This window comes from Equus quagga, chromosome 11 (assembly GCF_021613505.1).
Source record: "Equus quagga isolate Etosha38 chromosome 11, UCLA_HA_Equagga_1.0, whole genome shotgun sequence".
NCBI lineage: Eukaryota > Metazoa > Chordata > Mammalia > Perissodactyla > Equidae > Equus > Equus quagga.
The window spans coordinates 107234480-107255153 of NC_060277.1; the positions used below are offsets into that span (position 1 = coordinate 107234480).

The 20674-nt window shown below is 43.2% G+C and overlaps 1 long non-coding RNA gene across 3 annotated transcripts in view; it reads right to left on the bottom strand.

Moving 5' to 3' along the window:
- The window catches only part of LOC124246639 (uncharacterized), a 106316-nt gene that overhangs the window by 60109 nt on the left and 25533 nt on the right, over positions 1-20674 (bottom strand). Inside the window, exons 1-4 of one of the 3 annotated variants that reach the window (XR_006890541.1) lie at positions 13030-13387; positions 10161-10222; positions 8709-8836; positions 2313-2563 (exon numbers count right to left, since the gene is read on the bottom strand). This is a non-coding gene — a long non-coding RNA (uncharacterized LOC124246639). Of the gene's footprint in view, positions 1-2312; positions 2564-8708; positions 8837-10160; positions 10223-13029; positions 13388-20483; positions 20595-20674 lie in introns of those variants that run through there. The other 2 variants (XR_006890543.1, XR_006890542.1) reach the window with 2 other exon arrangements.

Consider the following 20674-nt stretch of genomic DNA (forward strand, 5'->3'; position numbering starts at 1 on the left):
CAAACCAAATTCTAGACCCCTAGAGCAGATGGAATGCCTAATATACCTCCTGTCTTATCAAGACTGGTTCAGGCACCAGCTGGGCTGATCCTCTAGTGGTTTCAGCTGGATAAAGCCGAAGTGGGCAAGGATTTGATGTGACAACCTGCTCACAGGCCTTCCCACTCAGTGATAATTGACTCCAGAGCGCACCCTCCTCCCCGCCCTCTTCTGTTAATAGTGAAAGATTGAAAACAGCCTACTTGCGCAAGTGCTCAGAGTGAGAAACATGATGCTGTGCCCCCAGAACGCTTTACCACGACATCCTTAAAAACCGTTTATAAAGAATTCTGTACCAGTGGGAGACAACGCTCAGAGCCTAATGTTAATAGAAGTATACAAAATTGTATGTGTCGTAGAATTACCAAAATATTTATGTATGTTAGTTGTTTATATGTGTGTATGTATGTGATATAGTTGTACATTAATGTATCCACATGAATATAAAAAATTTAGCATTATAAATGGGTGGTGGAATCATGAATGATACTCGTTTTCTTCTTTACACTTTCCAATATTTCTCAAAATTTTACAATCAGCATAATTTAATAATCAGTGAAAATATTTAATGGAACTAGCTGTTTACCATATGTTTTTAATGCTAATATCTGAACACATAGTGTTCCTCTGCTAAATTACCGTCATCGAAGGAATTATAGCAGCCATATTTGTCTAACAATGACAAACTACAGACAATTGGAAAACATCTAAAATATGTCAGTAACTACTCTACTGCCACCAGCCTTGGAATCTACTTTATACGTTCTCATAACAAACAGCATCACAAGGAGTGTGACCCCAACATCAACAAATATATAGTAAGTCTATTTCTAGTCTGAAATCAACATGACCTGCTAACGTTCTTTATTGATATTGAGGCTACCTTGGGACTGGCTTAGAAAATGATTAATACCATATATGTGTTATTCCCATATTTTAAAAAAATCTAAATGGTAAGTTACTGTTTGCAGCATGCTTTATTAATTGATGGCAGTCCTAACATCATAATCCTAAGATAAAGAGTGTCATAAACTTGTTAATAAGGACATATGGCAGGGAAAATTGATAGAGCCAAGCCTTTGAAGGGTGGGGTTCTTTCTCTAAAACAGAGTCATAAAAGGTGTGGGGAGGCCTGGGGAGATGACAATGGACTGTGGTTCATCGCTGGGAACCGAGAACCAAGAGCCGAGTCCCAGCCTTTCCTTAGGGAATTGGAGGGAGGGAGAGGCGGAGGTGCTGGAGCTTCATTTGACTTGCCTTTCTCGAATCAGGAAGATGCCACCTTCCTTCCCTTTGCAAACCTTGGGGTCCAGAGGAGCAGCCCACCCATGCCTTCATCTATAGCCTGGGATTCTATGTCAGAGAGGGCTAGAGAAGTGCTAATAAGGCACACACAAAGGCAAATCATATTTAATGCCAGGCGACTTACACTAGTTTGCAGTTTAGCAGCTATAAATCATGGATATTCCAAGACAATCCAGATAGGATACTTTTTCATTGTATTCAAGAGTTCAGAGTTAGGCAAATATGGTGATATTATCTAGAGGGTTCCATCCTGTTAAATATTCAGGTGTTTTTCTGAGGAAGATGATATCATATCGTGCTCAGAATGTTACCTCTGATGAGGCAGCTATTAAGAGTAGATGATCAGGGGCTGGCCCGGTGGTGCAGCAGTTAAGTGCACATGTTCCGCTTCAGAGGCCCGGGGTTCACCGATTCAGATCCTGGGTGCAGACACGGCACCGTTTGGCAAGCCATGCTGTGGCAGGCATCCCACATATAAAGTAGAGGAAGATGGGCACAGATGTTAGCTCAGGGCCAGTCTTCCTCAGCAAAAAGAGGAGGACTGGCAGCAGATGTTAGCTCAAGGCTAATCTTCCTCAAAAAAAAAAGAGTAGATGATCACCTGCACACAAAAATCTGAAGAGGGATGAAAGACACCCAGAGACAACAATGTTTTCTTCCTTCAGGTGTTAATTCACCTGGGGCTCCACCATTGGAAAAGTGGGCTAAGCATTACTTTTTCCTCAAGAACCCCATTTCAAAAGGCTAACAGAGTTGCTAGTAATAACACAGTGAGTTGCTGACATTCAGCCACGAAATAACCAATTTGATCGTGATCTCCCATAGATGCAGGGATCCAAAGTAGCCAGAATGTAGCTTAGAGAAGAGGGGAAAGTGTCCAGAAGAAAAGGCACCAAAAAGGGTGCAAATGATGGGGGGAAGTGTGGACTGTGGACAGCAATGTTGAAAATTGTATAATTCAGTCTCACCTTGGATGGGCCTTCGTTTGGTGCTTTAAAGTAGAGGGATGAATGAAATGGACATTAAAGTTCCCTTCAGTTCCAGAGTTTCCTCATCCAATTAGCGTATCCTAGGGGAGTCTCTCAGTGGCCTCCTTCCCACTTCCAACACTTGTGAATGGACAGATGACTCACCAGAAACGGGAGATAGACATCTTTTGAAGCCAATTTTGATAAAAGAGGTGTTTCCCTCTACTCCACAGCCAGCCGGGCTTGTCGGCCTTAAGCAAAACCAAATATAAATATTGAATTTGAGTCTACCCATGAAACAACAGGAAAGCTTTAGCCCAGCCAGCCACCACCATCCCATTACTCTAGAGGCACTAAATCAGGATTTCTCAATCAAGGCACCATTGACATTCGGGACCAGATGATTCTTTGTTGTATGGGGCTCCCCTGTGCATTGTAGGATGTTCGGTAGCACCCTGGCCCCTATTCACTAGGTTCCAGTAGCAGCCATCCTCACAATATAATGTTCAAAAGTGTCTATGGACGTTGCAAATGTCCACTGGAGGCAAATTGTCCCCAGATAAGAACCACCGCACTAAATGGACAAAAATCTTCATCCTCGAGGTATAGAGGGTACACAAGTATAATCCCATCCTATTTATCCTATATGCCAAACTTTTAGCATGATTTTAAACCCAGGAGTAACAGAGATGGATGTCCCTTCTTGGTCTATGCAGAAGCTTAAACAATAAAAAGACATTTCCCATAACTAGGAGAGGCCTTCCCAAGAAGACTATTGGCCATATGTTCAAGAGCCATCAGGTTCTCTGCGCCTTTGATCCTAAGTAGGAGATCTGAGTAGCATTTGTAATAGAGGCATCTATGTTTTTGTCTAACTGCCTGATAGTGTGGGGAGTTATCTTCTTCAGAGAGGACATCTCAGTCTACCCATGGCAGAATAACTAAAATCATCCCCATGATTCTCCATGGTGTGATCCCTGGCTGGATTTGAGAAGATGTAAAGGATAGTGTGAGGGCTCTCTATCCCATCCTGGTACCACCTTGCAGACGGCTCATCTGGAGTTAGAACCTGCCTACGTCTATCCTGCAGACTTGATGAGGTACCTTGGAGTTCATCATAAAAGTCAAGGCTGGAAGGAACATAATAGACCACCAACCAAGCTCTCATTTTACAGTGAGTTTGGGAGGGTCACAAGCTATTTCACGGCAGAGCAAGACTAGAACCCAGGGCAGGGGACAATGGGCTCTTCACAGCCGAAAATGGACTGATCAGGCTCATGGCAATAAGGAAAAAGAAGTGTCAAAACAAACAGAAGCCCCAAAACAATGACATCCAATCCTGCTTGGGCAGCTCTAGCGCTGTGAGGCATAGCAATAACACTCTCAAAAGTATTTTTTGAAATATTTTTAATTTGAAAGAAGAAACATATTCCATAGATCGATTTTTGAAACTCCAAATATTTAGAATGGCAAGCCTTCGGTCACCCTGAAAGCACCAGACAGACTGGTGGAACAAGGGGAGGGGACGCTTGATTGTTTTTAAGCCAATCAGTTCTCCCGGATTCCCTGCGCCCCTCCCCCTCCCCACACCATCCCCTGCTGTCATTTATCAAGACTGGCCTGATCCTGTGGAATTCCACTCATTCTTCATCAGGGCTTTGACCTCCTCCAACCAAACAAGCAAGGTACATTCTGGGAGAGTGCTAATATGAGGGCATGGCGGGTGAAGAGGAGGAAACAATCGATGCTCCAGGACTTTCCCACACTTAGGCAAATCAATTTTATCAGTGTTTGGACACTGAGTGTCAAGGCCGGTCAGATGGAAGCCAAAGGTTCTGTGGGGAAGGGGGGCTGATAGAGGCTACTGCTGTGGCTTAAATCATAGGACAGCTTCTTGGAAGCGGCTGACTCTAATAGTCCGCACATTTAGAGGGACCTGCATATCACACTCTGCATATCCAGATGCTGAGGGTCCTTCTTTCACTCTAAAATGTGAAAAAGACCCCAAACAAAGGTCCCAACATGCCCTCTCTACCTTGGAAAAACACAAGGAAATATGCATTGGTTCTAGAAAAAGGCAGGTGCCAAGGGCATTGGGCCCCGCCTTCACGCGTAAATCAAGACTGTTTACACGGCCACCTTCTCTCGATTATCCAAGAGCTGATTATCCCACTGGTGCGTTGTCCAAATCTTCCACATTTTCTCTTCCTTTGGTTGCTCTCTGGTATAGTGATGATTATTGCTCTCATCAGAGGTGCGCAGCAGGTGAAACCCAAACCAGTCAGGCTGCTACTTGGCAGCATGTTTGAGCAGAGGAGGTAGAAGCTGCTGCCTGAATGAGGCCCTCAGCTTCTCACCCTATCCCTCCCAGTTTCTCCTGTGCACCAGTCTGTTCATACCTCTAGACCTCTGTTCGTGTTGCTTCCTCTTTCTCCCCTTGACACCCACTGAGCGCCCCTCCTTACGTCAGCACTCAGGTGCCATCTGCCCTCTGAAGCTGTCTCTGACGTGCCCTAGTTAAGGCACCTGTCCCTCAACTCCATTCCCACTCTGACAGAAAAAAAAAGTGACTATAATGCTCTATTGCTCACAATTACTAATATTTGAGCTCCCCTGGAGACAGATTCCTCTTTACCTGATTCATCTTCACCGCCCCAGGCCTTAGCATGGTGGGTAGCATATACTAGACACTCCATAATTATTTGATGAGCACATGAATCTGTAGATTTATATTATCAAGATTCTCTCTACTCCTCATAATTCCAGAAACCTGAGCCATAAGTGGGTACAGGTGCTTCTCTCAACCAGTATGCTGATTGCTCTGCATGAAAATGATGTTGGTGTGGTCATTCAGATATTCTGTCAGTTTCCTCTCTGCCTAACCCCTGATTGCAGCTCAGCTCCGTCAGCCTAGTGCTGACTGCTATGAAATTTCTAGTACCTGTGTGACTAGACAAGGGGCACTGGTGCCACTGCCCACAGCTCTGCATGCCGCAATCTCCTTCCTCCCACACCAACCCCACTCTCTCTGCCCCAAGCAACAGGACTATGAAAACAAGAGAGGAGGCCTAGGAAATCTGAAGTCCCATTGACTCACCTGCCAGCTCTAGGCCATACCTACATGACCTGGAGACTTCATATTAAATCAGCCTCTTCCTGATACCAAATGTCCCTACAGGTGACTGGTGCAGCTTCTGGTAATCTGAAAGTGTCCTACACACCTGTGTGAGTTAGTAAGCTATTGTACGCCAGCTCTAAAATCTCCTAAACCCTGCCTATGTGCTAGGGGATACTCTGCAAATGACATTTCATCTTTGCTAGCTGCTTCTTAATAGGTTCTGTCATTAGGAGGCACTAGAGAAAGACCAAAAGCAGGAGAAGGGAGAATGCATCCCCCTCTTCCTTTTTACTTGCTGTTCCTGTTAATGCTGCCTAGCAGCAGCACTTCCTCCATCCCAATAGCAGCAGGTGGACGCAGCCTCCACCATCTAGAGCCAGCCTCAAAGAGCTTCCTCAGAGGTATAAACCCCAGCAAGGGTACATTACTCCCTCCTCAGAGATCTGAATTCCAGCTCCATAAGGCCCTCCTCAAAGCCCCTCAGATGCCATCAGCAGCCATACAGAACCTCTTTCTCAGAGGTTTGTGCCCAAGTTCCTCTGGGCCCTTCTCTGATCTCTTAAGTTCCACAGCCCTAATCTCTTCCTGTGTTCCCCTAGTCTTAGGGGGGTAGCTTTTTCTACCACATGCTATCTCTATGTTACCTTGTTTGTTCTCATTTAATTTTTTCAGTCTTCCAACAGCTATATAACCAATCCCCTATATTAAATGCCCTCTGTTGAAATACCTAATGTGGTTTCTGTTTTCCTGCCTGTGTCCCTAACAGATACTATATCCAAAGAGTCTTTCTACTTTCTGCCTAAGGATAAGTCTGAGAACCAGTCCAACATATTCTTAGCTTAAAATGGCAGCAGAGTCTAACAGAGGAAATAATTTCACTGTGGGTTTGCTGCTAGTTGTCTGAATAACCTCAAGTCACATAACCTTCTTGAGTCTCTAGTCTTCAGACCGTAAATGGGAGCAGATAATCTCAACCCCTTCCTATGTCTTAAAAATGCAGCAGAACTAGGAGCTGGCCTGGTGGCATAGCAGTTAAGTTCAAACGTTCTGCTTCAGCAGCCCAGGGTTCACTGGTTCGAATCTTGGGTGTGGACCTACGCACCGCTTATCAAGCCATGCTGCTGCAGGCGCTCCACATATAAAATAGAGGAAGATGGGCACAGATGTTAGCTGAGGGCCAGTCTTTCTCAGAAAAAAGAGGAGGATTGGTGGCTGATGTTAGCTCAGGGCTAATCTTCCTCAAAAAAAAACAAATGCAGCAGAACTATAGAAAGTCTATGTGAAAGAGCTTCAAGGCCTGTATTAGAAAGGCACCATCATCTGTACAAAACTACTTATAATATCAACAGGCTGTAAAGACACCTCCTAGTTTTGATCTCAATAGGCTTTGCAAGACAGCCCCTCCCACTTATATCTACCACACAGGAAATACTCCAGATTCGCTGCTTTATGAAAGACTCACACCTTGTCGGGAAGAGGTTGAAATCTCTCATTTCCTTTTTTGATAAGAGCACAATCACCCATTTTCAAAATAAGATTTATTCTGAGTGTTGCAATGCCAGGTTGACTATTCCCTGTGCTGAGAGGAGTAAGTGTTGGAGGGTATCTGTTTTGAGGAAAGGATAGGAAGCAGAGGGGAGGGGAGAAGTGGGTAAGGATAGGAAGAATGCATTTCTTTCATGTTTGGAGTCATGCCAAGGTGTTATATTCTTCTTAAGAATGGCTAGGTCTGGAAGAAACTTGAGGGATTAGTGGAAAGTGGGGGCGGGGGAAAGAGGCGGCACCATCAATTGCCTAAAACTGGCCCCAAACAGGTTTCCTCATTGTTCTGCCAATTGGTTTTGCAATAAATTGGAGGAAATTTGGCGAGATCTTCAACCAGGGCATGGACAGTGTCTTGGGACCAAGATAAACAGCAGTGAAGAGCTTGGCAGTTTCTCATTGGATATTTCAGAAGTGAGTTATGAGACACCAAGTTGTGAGTTATTTCTTCTAAGTTGCCATAATGAAAATTAAGGCCAACATTGACAAGTTTCGCTCTCAACATTTGAGAGTCAAACACTAAACGGGAAATTCATTTATGAAACACATAAATAATTGGAGGAAAAAAGTAGAATCAGGTCAAATATTTAAGATGATTTAGATATAATCAATGTATTGACCTTAAAGAATTTAGTCCAGAAACTCTGCATGTAGAAACTATCCAGGCCTTCAGCAGTGGAGGGTAATTTTTTTTAGGAAAGAGAGATCCCTGAAACCCAGCCATTGCTATATTTTCTTGAATGAGTATCTGTGAATGAACAGAGTTTCTTAACAATTTGAGTACCATGAACCCTTTTGGAAATTTGTTGAAGCCTATGGACTCCTTCTCAGAATTGTACATTTAAGTGCATAACTTGAAATATGTAGAATTATGAAAAAGATAAATTATATTGAAATGAATTTATCCAAATATTTAGAAAACAAAATTGTCATGTATGATATATATGCTTCTTTATCAACACATCTGATAACAAATAGGCTGTGGGTCTATTAACTATCAAAATTTTGAAGTAATGATGAGTATAGATAATATTTTGAGATCTTTACAATACTGCAGCATGATATGAAAATATCTGCTATTTCTATGGGTGACAATGTCCCAGGTATGGCCAATACTATTGCATATATTCATAATCGGAAGAAATGCTAAATTTCATTAAAAGTTAGAAAAAATAAAAATGTAATTTTTTTCGCATCCTAATTCATGGACTCCCTGAATTCTATCTATGGATCTCACGGGGGTCCATGGACAGTAAGAATCTGCGCCCAAATCGAAATAATCCTGTTTCCTATTTCTCCAAAGGATTTACTCTAGCCATCCTAAATAAATGGTTTCTTGCTAATGTAAATCAGGTAATACCACACCTTTACAAAAAGTTCTCACTGGCTCTCTTTTTTGTCTATATTATGTTCTAAGTCATTAGCATCATATTTATATAAGTCAGAGCCATAACAGAAAGTAGATGGTATATTTTTAAAAGGATAATTTGAGAAGAGTTTGTCTACACAGGGACTATTTACAAAGGTGTGGGTATAGGAGAAGCACAAGACACAGTGCAGTAGCCTAGGGCTTACCACTTCTAAACCCAAAGAGATGAGGAGAGGCAGAAGTTAGCTAATCCTTAAAGGAAAAGTTGAATTGTCCAGCTTTAGAAGGCCAATGACCTTCCGTTGGGGGAAGCAGCCAACCCAAGATGAGTTCTCATAGAAGGAGCCAATGGAGCAAATACTCTGACCTTACTATCCTCTCTTCTTCCAATCTCCTGCCAGGGCTCTCCATTGGGTGAATCCAACCAGAAGCCAGAGGGCAAGGGAACCCACTGATGTCCTTCCAAGAACAAAGTGGACAAGGGCAGAGAGTGATCTGGAGAGACAGACAGAAGAAATCCAGCACAGTATTGAAGACATTTCAAGTTTTGGTTCAAACTCTTCCTCCCTTCTTCTCTTCCATCCCTCACTCACCAGTACCCTCCCCAATGGACATTCCAAAGCTTCCCCAATATTTCAAGTTCTTTGACTTGCACATACTTGAACATAGTCTGGAGTAGTATGCCATCAGCCTCTTTCTCTAGTTAAGTTCTTGGTTGAGTACTTACTAAGTATTCAGGATCAAGATCAAATGCCACCTCCTCTCGAAAACTTTCTCCAATATTCCAAGGCAATTTTAGTAATGCTACCTCTGTGTCTCACCAGAAGATTGCATCACTCCAACATTTCTCAAAGTACTCTAAGAACAGTACTTTTGGAAGGTGTTATTAGGTGGAACATGAAATACCAGTTCAAAGAGGATCAATGTTCCATGGAACCCATTTGGGGAGACAATATTTTGCTCCATGGCAGCAGTCACCAAATTCCTTTAGACTCTAAATAACAAATTCCCAGCAGGAGGGGACAGATTTATCTGGAGAGCAGTGGAAGTGAGAAGCCAACATAGGAGGAGTTTGTGCCCTTATTGGGCACAAGGTGTATTAATCATATATGCTGCATACATATACAAAGAATATACACCAAAGAATACACATCTTAGAAACGAGAAAATGCCAGTCGTGTGTAACTTTAATCAGCTTAGGCCAATCAGTTTCTAAGGAGTAAAAAAGTCCCAGACCAGATGGGACAGAAACAAGAACCAGAGAAATGAGGACAAAAGCTTGTTGGTCCTATCAGCTAGTCTATGGTGATATTTTAATTTTCTAGGAATTACTTTTGGAAACTCAACCATTTCATGTTGTTTATATGTTTTTTATTTTTCTTCTTATAAAAATCTATTTTTAAAAACTTTAGACTGTCTTGGTCTAAAGAAAGACGGAAAAAAATTCTCTTTCCACACTCCCCAGCTCCCATAAGGAAGAGGAAACAGCATCACCATGGACTAAGTGTGACCACCTCAGCAGTGTCACCAAGAGAGAGGTGGAATGTAAGTGATAGAAAGTTGGAGGCCCTTGACATTGCTGTCTCCTTCCCTCTACACTTGTATCTGTCTAGCCTTTTTATTTCTTGTCCCTAGTCAATTTAGAGGGGGTTGTTTAAGATGGTTCCCAACCCTGCGGTGTTCTCACTCCACAGAAATGCCCAGCTCCCATGCAGCGGGGCCTGAGCCATCTTGGTCGCTCAGTGACACTCTTTTTCATACACTTCCTTGTCCTTAAGGAGTCACTGGATACTGGTGGACTGGAACTGTTCACAACAACCTGTGGATGTTTTCTTTAGCTCCTCCGGTGGATGTCATGGATACAATGCCTTCAAGGCTGGACTGTCAGGAGAAAGTTTGAAATCAGAGGTGATTTTCAGGAAGTGTGTCCCTGCAGCAACCTGGAAGCATGACGTCCAGACCTGTCACATCTAGTTAGAATCTCCATCAGTGGCTGGTCTGGTGTTGGCAAGGGCCTGAGAGTGACCCGTGTGACCCCTTCACTAAACTACAAAAGTAAATTAATCTCTTCCAAATGCGGTTCCTTACATTTGGCTATCAGGCCTTGAGCAGTCCAGATGGCTGAGTTAATTGAAATGAAAACCATTTTTCTTGTGACCAACTCATAGTTTCAAGTCGAGTGGACCCAGCAATGGCCTGACTTCTTTTCTACTCAAGCTCATAAAGAGGCAACAGGTCTTCAGAGGACTGAGAATGTGTGCATTTCCTTGTTCATGAGAGGAAATAAACCAGAGGTAACATGCAGGAATGGCAATCCTCTGGGGGCACTGAGAACTTGGATCACTCAGTTCCTATGAGCGGGTTCTGACTTCTCTACGCCTTGAATTTTCCATCTGTAAAGCACACCTAGAAAATGTGATTTCTGAGCTTGGGAAGTGATATGGCCATAGGAGAGCCCTAACAAGGCTGAACATTGATCTCCCCCTGGCGATTATCCATCCTCACTGCTCCCAGTGTCACTTGCTTCCTTTCCCTACCCATTTGCGCGTTGCCAACTTACCATATTTGCATATGAGGAGCTAAAAAAATTCTAGATCTGGGTCTCTCGGATCCTTCATGAATTTTCTACTTATGTAAATGGTGAAACAACCAATACTTGGAAACTCCAATATATCAACCTCAAGAAAAGATTGGGGGCGCACGTGTGTGTGTGTGTGTGAGCACGCACATGCATGCATGTGTGGTTTCCAGATTGCTTTATTCCTACATGGCGGCTACTAGAGCTACAAAAAGTACAATCCACTTTTTGTCACTCCATTACCTTTTACTCAGAACCAAAAAAGATATAAAAACTAAATTTCACCCATATTTATTTTTCTTCTCAATTAATATTGCAAACTGTATCAATGGAATGTTTTTGGCTGCAAGTAACAAAACACCCAATTAAAAGTGGGTTAAATGCTAAGGACACTCAATAAGTCATGCAGTAGGCGGCTCCAGGAAGGGTTAATTGAGCAGCTCAATAATTGGGCTCTCTCAGAGTCTCTTGGCTTTTCCTAATGCTTGCAATTTGTCCATAGCAGCTTCAATCATTACTTCCTACATGGTGACATTCGAGGCAAAAAGGAAAGGGCTATTTCAGTGAATCCTTTTGTGCAATATTTTCCAAGAGCCTCCAGAAGATTCCCATCATCTTTCATATGCCAAGTTTAGAATGCCCACGTCTAAGCCAATCACTGGCAAAGGGAAGTGCAAGAGTCTCATGATTGGCTTAGATCAATCAAGTTCCCTCCCTTACATCCTCCTAGCCCACCTTCCCTGACTCACTGCTTCCCTAAACCCCAAGCATATCAGGGTTCTGTTAGGAAGACATAGAAGGGACCGGCCACTGGGTAGGTAACCAATCAATGCCTAGTTACAATATTTTTTCATTGCTCAAATTCATCTGTTTGAACACAAACTATATAAACTTTCTTAACTGAGTAACAGATTACATAGTTATCTGTAATTGGAACGGAAATCTACTGTCTATATGCCAGTTGTGTGGAGGCCTTTTATTCTAACAATATAAACTTACAGCAAAATTCCTAATTATTTCTAACTTCTTTTTCTGTTTTGCTATATCTGGGGTATTAAAATCCTAACATTCTTTCCAAGCTGATTTTTACCCCAAGGATCATTCTTTTTTGGTGTCCATGAGACTGAATTGCCCACCAAAGATTTAAATATATATCATCAAGTGACTAAAAGCCCAATCACTTTTCATCATTTTTGCTCTTACCATTGATATCTGGCAAAGAAATCAAGCATCGCTGAGATTGAAATGAATGTAACTAAACTCAGTTTATAATGTAGCAAAGTGTTTTGTTTCTGTGCTTGTCTGTGTGTGAGCAAGTGCATACGAGAGTTTAAACTACCCAAGCCAACAACACATATTTGCAATATGGTTTGTCGACATGGTTCTTTTATTTTTTTCTTAAAGCTATGCTTTTTGGTGAGGAAGATTGCCCTGAGCTAACATCTGTTGCCAATCTTCCTCTTTTTTTTCCTCCCCAAAGCCCCAGTATAGTTGTATATCCTAGTTGTACGTCATTCTAGCTCTTCTACGTGGAATGCCACCACAGCATGGCTTGATGAGCAGTGCATAGGTCCACACCTGGGTGGACCTGGTGGTGGATCCAAACGGGTGAATCCTGGGACGCCAAAGCAGAGTGTGCGAACTTAACCACTCAGCCACAGGGTCGGCCCTGGTATATGGTTCTTGATTTAAATAAAGCTGCACAATGCAAGACCACTTAGGACAGCCATCAGCAGGACCCCTGAACTCAAGAATAGTTTAGATATTTTCACAGGGACCAGGCAATGTGTCTAGTCAGCCGGGTGTAGCCTTACTCTGACATTGGAATCAAAAGCAACTTTACAGAAAAGGGGAAAGCAAATATATTTAGAGAAAATAACTCGAGAGTCGAAGAAAGTTTCATGCCAGCTGAAAACACACTTGTGAAGTGAATGAATGCCAGTTTTACGCTCCTTTGTCCCTCAACAGAATTCTCTCTATCAGCACCCTCCACTCTCCAGCCCCAGTGATTGAATGTTGACTCCCAAAGAGCCGGAACTTCTTTTCCAAATATGCAATTAATAGCTCAATCGTCCCTCCCCGTCCCCATTTTCCCCACGGGAAAGCTTACCCCTCCCGTGTCTTGTTCCAAGGTGACTTCGCCTGAGGAAGTGCCAGGTAATCCTAAAGGTGAAATTAAATGGCAGTGTGTGCTCATGGTCGATGACGGCATTGAGATGACACTTTTGCAATGGGGCAGCTGCTTACAGGTCATTCTTGAAAGGGACAACTCTCCCGAAAGATTGGAGCATCTCAGCAGGGGACGTAGGGAGCTCTATTTGGGACAGGGGAGATTCTTCCCAGATTGGACCAGGGTGACAGCCTCTGACTCAGTTTAGGCTTCTAGCCAGTTCTGAGCATGAGGATGGAGGTTTGGTCACATGGCAGTCTTGGGCCCACGTCTCTCCACTTTTAAAATAGACAAGGGATCCAGCCTCAGAACCTGAAATGCAAAAGGCTCCGAGTAAATCCCAGACTTTGCAATTCTCTCTTCCCCACAGGGCAAACAAGAACTAATTTTAAACAAACCACCATGACCGAGCTTGGGGGAAAGGCCCAGAACGCTAAGCTGTGAAGCCGACAAAGCCCCACCCAAATTGTTTACTTCTCCCTGAGGCTTTTGGGGCCGGGACGGAGCACGGGGCTGGGGTTTGGGATGCTGTCCATTCCACCCTGAAATTCCCTTTTCAGGTTAAGATTAGGAAATCCTTTCCCACACGGGTCCCCACCGAGCCAGAAGCTCCTGCCTTCAGCCTTTTTTTTTGTTTTCATTAAGAACTCAAGTCTGGATTCCTATAATAGATGAGCTGAAAAAAGATTCTTGCTAAAAATTGTCTAAATACGTGTTTAATTCTTGGGTTTCTATGTCAGTCAGGGTTCTGTAGAGAAACAGAACGAATAGGACATTTTATGTATAAATAAATTTTATATATTTAAAGTTTATATTTTTATACATTTTATATAGATTTTTAAATATATGTTTTAATATATTTTATATGAAAATGTATAAATATATGGCTTTATAATACATATACGTATGTGTATAGGCACACACATATACAAAGAAATTTATTTATTTTCAGAAATTGCCTCATGTGATTACGGGGACTAGAAAATCCAAAATCCATAGGGCAGGCCAGCAAGCTAGAAACTCAGGTGTGGATTGATTCTGCAGTCTAGAAGCAGAAGTTCTTCTTTTCTAGGAAACCTTAGTTTTTGTTCCCAAGTCCTTCAACTGATTGAATGAGGCCCACCCACATTATTGAGGTAATCTCCTTTACTTAAAGCCAACAAGTTGTAAATGTCAACCACACCTAGAAAATATCTTCTCAGCAATATTTAGATTAATGTTTGATGAAATAGCTAATGTTTGATGAAATGTTTGATGAAATGCTATAGCTTTGCCAAGGTGACACACAAAGTTAGCCATCACAGCTTCCAATGGCTTTGTTGGCATCTGAACCTCCATGAAGTTCTCGTATCCTGAGAAGTGTTAGGGTTGTTCAAACCTCTTAGCTACGTAAAGTCACAGACTTTGCGGACCTCGGATACGCGGGCGCAACTTTGCCCCAAGCTGGGCAATGCCACCCCTGAAAAGGGGGGCCCAGTGTCTAAATAAAGCAATAATGAAATGACTCTCCACTTGCTTGCTCATGACGTGTTAGGCAAGTTGCGAAACAGTTTAGCCGCATCGTTTGACTGAAGTTACTTCACTGAAATGAACCCTCACATTATTTCTTTATAGATGAGGAAAATGCGAGACTCAGAAAGCTTAAGTCATTTGTCCGAGCTTACACAGTGCTTTCCGTGGAAGATCAAATTTGCACGTGACCGTTCTAACACCTGAAGCTTGCACCGCGTGCTGTAGAACAGCACCTCCAAGCCTAGAACTGGAATGGGCTAGGAATGTCTTCTTTCTTCCTTCTCTCCTGCCTCTGCTTTCCTCGCATCTACCTTCCTACAACTTAGACACGTCTGCTCTGGGCACAGCCTTGGGCTTGGCAGTTGGCGGTTGTGGGAGGAAGGGAATGTGAGGGAGGGCAGGCAGAGCCGAGGTGCTGAGGATTTTCAACTAACAACTAATCAGGGTAAAGCAGGAAGAGAAGTTTTGGGTTACAAAATGTGTTTTTGCCAAAACTTAAAATTTGGCTCCGAGCAGAGTTCAGATGTTGCCTCCAGCCAAAGTTGTCCTGGGCGCATCTACCGTCACTCACGGTCACACTCACCCAGACCACACTTTTGGATGTAAACTTCCTCTGAGTCTCCGGCTGGAAGAGACCAAAGATGCTGCCCACATCAGTCCCTGTCTTCAAGCAAAAGTGCCCATTACCTTCTAGATCTTCACAGAGTTGGAGCCTCACCTAATACATATCTGCCTGCCCGGTCAATTACACGTAAGACTGTCTTGGCAGCTCTGGTCCTCACCCAGCCCTATGGAGGACCTACAAATCCACTGTGTGAGTACTACTGTGTTGGGCAACTTTCAAAATCAGAGACCTGAAAACGCTGCTCTACGGAAAGGCTGATGGAAACAGAGTGTGCACCAACCGACCAGGAATGGTTATATTTCACACACATCAGGCTGCTTCTGTCACAGCTTTTTTCTCCAAGTGAATCAACACAAACGAAAATTGGCTGATGCTCTGGTCCACCAGAGACTGAAAAACAAAACCATGAAATGGAGACTGCCCAATTCTAATTTAATTCAGAGGAACAAAGAAGGAATCACTCAACAGACCTCAAATCCCTGGTGGGAAGATTATGCCCAGGGAGCCAATAGTTATACGAACCATCTACCCCACCTCCTCCCTCTTAACCACGGCAAGTAGACAAAGTAGCTCATAATGCCTGGCCTTGGTGAGTGATGTTCTCGTCATTACACTGTTGTCCATGTTGACCTTGTGCTTTTTAAATGTAAAGTCAAACGCACAGTAGGAAGAATTTATTTCACAAAATAACTACGCTGCTTCTATGTGAGGCTTGCATTTTGCCTCTCTCCTTCATGTCACTCAAGATCCTACTCGAATGCCACTTTCTCAGAGAGAGCATTCCCGGCCGCCCACTCTAAAATTGTACCCTCCACCACCCAACACTCGCTACCCTCCAGATCTGCTTTATTTTTCTTCCTGCATTGTACCATGTATTTGTTTATTTCCTTACGATCTGCCTCCTCTGCTAGAACGTAAGCTCTATGAGGACAAAGACATTAATCTGTAATCATAGCTATGTTCCCAGCACCTAGAACAGAATCCACACATAGGAGGGACTTCATAAATATTTGTTGAATGAATCAATCAATGGATTGGTCCAAGGATCAGTCACTTAAAAGACCGTGCCGAGAATGAGCAGTCCTGGGGTTTGATATGTGAAATTTCTCTTATGGAGAGCTACCCTGGAAACTCTTGACCTTCAGCGATTCACAATTTCAAATCCCACATGCTATGATTAGACTGGCATTAGGGAGTATCGATGACTTGGCTGGTTAGAAAACCAGCCGTGGAACTCTTCTACTTGTCACATAGAGAGAAGCATCCTTGAAGACGTAGAGAGCAGAAATTGTGAGATCAAGAGTTGAAAAGCGGATTACCCAGATTCACCTCCTGGATCTGGCACCTCCTGGATGAGGAGCCTCAGGACATTTACTGTAACATCTCCACATTTTAGTTCCCTTGTCTGTAAAACAGGGGTGATGCAACTGGGATCTGCTTCAAAAGTTTACAAATATATGTAAGTAGCACTTCCTCCACATGGGGAACACTCAATAGGTACTAGTTATTGTTAATATTGTTATTTTTAAAAATTAATGAAAACTTATTATTTCATTGAGGGCCAGTGCTTGGGTGAGGCAGGGAAGCACCTAGGGTACAAAATGTAACAACGTGTTCACCCTCGGGTATCAACCGTGCACCCATATGACCCTGAGACTGAGCGTCTCCTGACATTTTGCGCTCTGGCAGCATCGCTCACCTCACCCAAGTCCTGGCTCTGCAAGAAGTGGACAAACAAGAAGTAAAACTAGTGTAAAAAATTTTTAAATGCATTATGGTGTATTGAAGTTTCCAGAAAACATAACTCTCGAGGGAAATGTGATGCAAGAGAAGAGCAGAGCCAATATAACAGCAGGATTAACGTTCACATTTTAGCAAATGTGGGGATTCCCACAGGTCTCTGGACAAAATCTGCAGTGACAGCAAGACCAGGGGTTCTCAGAGCTAATCTTCAGACTTACTGGGGTTCCTTGGGCTTCCACCTGGTCTATCTGCAGGTTTGTCCAGACACAAGTTATACAAAGAGAGGTCTTTTAGATACACCCATAAAGGCCAAAGTTTATCACTGGAACAAAGTGTAATGGTAAATACCAATGACATTATACTCCAAGACTTTGGACAAGATGAGAACAATATGAGGAAGGGACTTCTAGAGGAGCACCAAATCACTGGGTGCTCCAATTGTCTGCACACATTTAAGGAAAATGGCTAAAATTGTTCATTCCTGCATATCATGATATAATGCCTGCCGTGTTGTGTGGATAAACTAACCCTGCTCTCTAACCACATCTGATCGTCCCAGGGATGATCGATAAGTCAAAGAGAGCCACATATGGACTGGACACGCAGAAAGCTTTATGTCTCTGGGGCACCTTGTTCCTAAAGTCTGCCCAATAAGACTGTCCTTGTAGGATGACGGCATGTCAGCCTAATCCAATCCTTTCTTTCAGGAAGTACAACTACTAGGCAGACAAAGAGTAGGCAGGTCTGTGAAGTGCAGTTCTCCACGAGGATTGATATGCCTCACAGTCCTGGGGCTACCACGATCCAGGCAGACGCTGTGATGGAAGAGATAATATCCCTTGCTCCCCCAGATCCACACCAATCCTCGCAATACATCCCCATTACTGAAGATCACCTACGCGAGCGTCTTTGCAGAACCTGACGCACAGCCTCATACAACATCTCCAAATGTTTTAACACATTTTAGTAATGATAGAACTACCAAACTAAAGGTGAGGAAAAGTCTGAAATAACAAGAACAAATGCGTCTGTCTGTCATCATGTCCTTCCAATACAGATTACTGATGTTTAAGGTGTGAATGATGATATCCACAGTGATATTCACAAGGTCTTCAAATTTTTAACCGTTTCTCCATTGTGTTTGTAAGAGAACTGAAGCCCAGAGGTATGAAATGTATTTGTTGCTCTACAGAACTGCACCTTCGTAGCTTTGCTTAATCACAATGTACTGCTCTCACCCTAAGGTAATCGTGACTTCTAACACAGATAAGATTTAGATCTAGAAATAAGTTCAAAGTGAGAAAATAAAATGGAAGAGAAATATGGAACTATTTAGTGACCAATTTTCAAATATGCCACTGAGGCTGTTAAGCCATTTAACTAGATCAAAGACAGCACAACATATTCTGCCATTTATATTTCTTCCTCCTCTTCCTTTGGCCAAAAGGTGGTGGTAGGTCATCCAATGGGCTAACCCTTCAAAAATGGATGTCAAAATGTTCACATCCACGTTTCTCAGGTCCTGGTTAAACAGCTGGCAGTGGAATTTGACTCCCATGGAAAGGACTGAAGACATGGCTCAGTCATTGACCTCCACTGTTTGCTCTGACTTCTTACAGGGGAGTTCAAAACAGAGCTGTGAAGTTTCCCAAGCTTCATTCAGGTGACAAAGGTCCACCCTGCAAACAACAGTCCTTCACCTTCTGAAGACCTGACACCTATGAAGCAGCTAGGAAGGCATTTTCTGGCTCTGCTTCCTGGCACAGTCATTACTTAGGATGTTCTATTCCAACTGGTTGGCCTTCACTACTGAGCCTCAAGAAATCTGTATTTAGCGATCTGAATGAATTGGACAATTGAATCAGAAAAAGCAACAAGCACTCCCAATGTCAAAACCAGCCCAGGTCTACAAACCCCCCTTCCAGTCTCCCACACTGCCCTGCAGTCTATGGAGTGGACTGAACAAAAAGGAGCTGGTATCGTTGACTTCAAGGAAAAGCAAAGTCAAGGAGAGAGGTCAGCCGACTTGACACACTTCAAGGCCAACGTGCCCAGTTTTTAAACCTCCGTTCACCTGTCACCCAGCTGGTGGTGGAGACTACATTTAAGGATCTAAGCACCAGCAGGAGATGAAGAAACAGCATTTCTATTTTGTCATTAAGTACTGAGATGCCATGGTCCTTTCAACCTTTTCCTTCCTGATGTGCAGGATGGCATAGCTAAGCTGAAAAATCACTCAGGGCCTCTCATCAGTGTCTGCGCCCAAGTGGCTTCAGCTAAACATACTTCAGAACACAGCATACAGGCTAACTAACAGCCAAGAGGCTGAAAGCCCTGAAACTCAGCCCCTGTCCTCAGCATCCCGTAAATGAACAACAGGAGGGAGCACACCCCTGGACTGAAAGCCCGGAAGGGAGCACGTGTTCTCATGGGGTTGGGGCAGAGCTGCACCAAGGCTGTGGTTAGCTTGATTCCCTGACACCAAAGAGGAAAATGGCATAACCCTTCAGAGGAAGCCCCTGGAGTATGAAACCACTAGGTTTGCGGCACGGGAAGTGATCTGTCACAGCAAGCATTTCAGTCTAAAATGCAAATCGGATCATGTCTGTCTCCAGTTCATAGCCTTCATTGGTTTTAGAGAAATTCCAAAGTCCTTAACATTGCGTATCAGGCCTTTTCTGACTTGGCACCAGCCTGTTTTCCCAGCTTTCTCTCTCCCCCGACCCACGGTCCCACCAGCCTTCTCCAAGTCCAGCCACTTCACTGATTAGCAGTTCCCAGAACCAGCCATGTCTTCTCTTGATCTTTGGGTTTTGCCCATTCTGTTCCCTGTGTTTGGAATTTACTTTCCCCACCTTTCCTTTCTCTGCCAAATTCTTCCTGGACTAAAAAGCATAGGACAGAAAATAAATAATACCAGCCCTCAGCTGACTTTTTGCATTATATTAATACCTTATTCCTCCAAAAGCTCCAAGGACCAAAGAATGTGCAAAGCAACAAATCAAGCAACCCCATATGGTAAATAATTTTTAACCAATAAATGTTAAATATAGTTTATATGCGCTTATAAAGTTTATCAAAAAGATGACCACTGATAACTCAAATTTTAAGATTTATTTCTTAAAAATGACCCATTTATAATTGGTAGAGCATCATTTTCGAAGTCAGATATACATGGTTTTGAGCATCAGCTCTGCCATTTCCTAGCAGTATGACCTTGGGCAAATGATCAACTCCTCATGCCTCAGTCTCCTCATCTGTAAAGTGGGGACTACTCCGGCACCTGCCTCAGAGTTGTTGTGAGGATCAAATGAGATAATAAGAATGAAGTGTTAGTGCTATTTACAATGCAAGGTGCAATGGATGGAGTGTTCATACCTCCCCAAAATTCATATGTTGGAATCCTAACCCCCAATGTGATAGTGGGGCATTTGGGAGGTATTAGGTCATGAAGGCAGGGCCTTCATGAATGGGATTCATGCTCTTATAAAAGACACCCAGAGGGCTAGCTTACCCCTTCCACCACATGAGGTTACCATGAGAAGAGAGCCGTCTATGAGGAAGCCGGCCCTCATCAGACACTGAACCTGCCCGTGCCTTGATCTTGAACTTCCAGCCTTCAGAACTGTAAGAAAGAAATTTCTGTTGTTTACAAGCTACCCAGTCTACGGTATTTTGTTACAGTAGCCCAAGCTAAGACACCAG